A 1,252-nucleotide genomic window follows, 5' to 3' on the forward strand; every position below is an offset into this window, starting at 1 on the left:
GCCTAAGTTTTCTCAACTGCAAAATAGGGAAAATAATAACACCTACCTCAAAGAGTTGCTGCAGGGAGTAAGTGGGATTTTGAGTATTTGGGCCATACTAAACACTCAGTATTGTTAGTCATTATACTCGATATTGCTAATAATTAGTATATTTCTGATTTGATTATCAGACTAAGAAGAGTCAGGAAAATGAAGTAGAGTGGTGCTGTGACAAGATTTCAAAAGGCCATCTGATTAAAAATTGTTCATAATTTGTATTCTCCTACATATAACCCCCCACTGCCAGCAACACGTTAAGCATAATCAATATAAATATAATTGCCATTCAAATAGGGCTATTTTGCACTCACTTTGCGTAAAAGTAGCATAAACATAAATGTAAAGACTCTGAAAGCAGCATTCTTGGTAAATGTTATACTTCCTCTGCTTCTGTCCTACTCAATTCCCAAGGTGGGTTATATTTCGAAAGCACAGTTGCTTTATTAATCTGATTTAAGAAAAGGGGGGAGTTGATAATTATACATAATGCTTAGGCTAGCTTGTAAGAAACTGACATTTTGGACTTTGTTTAATAGAACTTGCTTTCTTAATGATTACCTGGAAGGAGTGATACTAGGTGCCCTTTGTTACAGCAGAAAAGATATCGAGTGCCACCAGAAAGGGGGCAGATAACTGGGGCCTAAGTGGACTCGCCTCTCTCCGTAAATGGGTGAGTATGTCTTGAGAAATGCTGGGCTGGTAGGCGGCATGCAGCAAGACTGCTTCTATCTTATGAGTTGTAGGTCAGTAAGAATAGACTGTTTTCTAGTTTTGATTCCCCATTAATGAGAAATTCTAATGTCCAGCAGGATGGTGGCCACTGCCTTCTCCAAGTCTGTCTTCTTTCAAATGCCAGGGTGGTAATATCAATAGCCTCATTAGAAAAATGGAATTTCTCCCTGGAAAAAAAATGTTCTATCCCAGGATAGGAAATAGAAGCATGCCATGTGGAATAAGAGATACAGAGAATTCCTACCAGGAATACTATGTATGCATGGTAAAAATCTGAATTTCACATCTTGGGAGGGGTAGAGGAATGGGATCCTGTTTCAGATTGTGTCCTTCATTTTAGCAGATGTAGCACTGACTTTAGAATCACACAGATTTAAATTTATATTCTAGCTTTTGCACATTCTAACTGTGTGATCGTGGATAAATTAATGGATCTCTCTGAGCCCCAAAGCCTCATTATTAAAATTATTAATATATAAAT

The sequence above is a fragment of the Propithecus coquereli genome, unplaced genomic scaffold (assembly GCF_000956105.1).
Source record: "Propithecus coquereli isolate 6110/MARCELLA unplaced genomic scaffold, Pcoq_1.0 Scaffold58, whole genome shotgun sequence".
In the NCBI taxonomy this organism is placed as follows: Eukaryota; Metazoa; Chordata; class Mammalia; order Primates; family Indriidae; genus Propithecus; species Propithecus coquereli.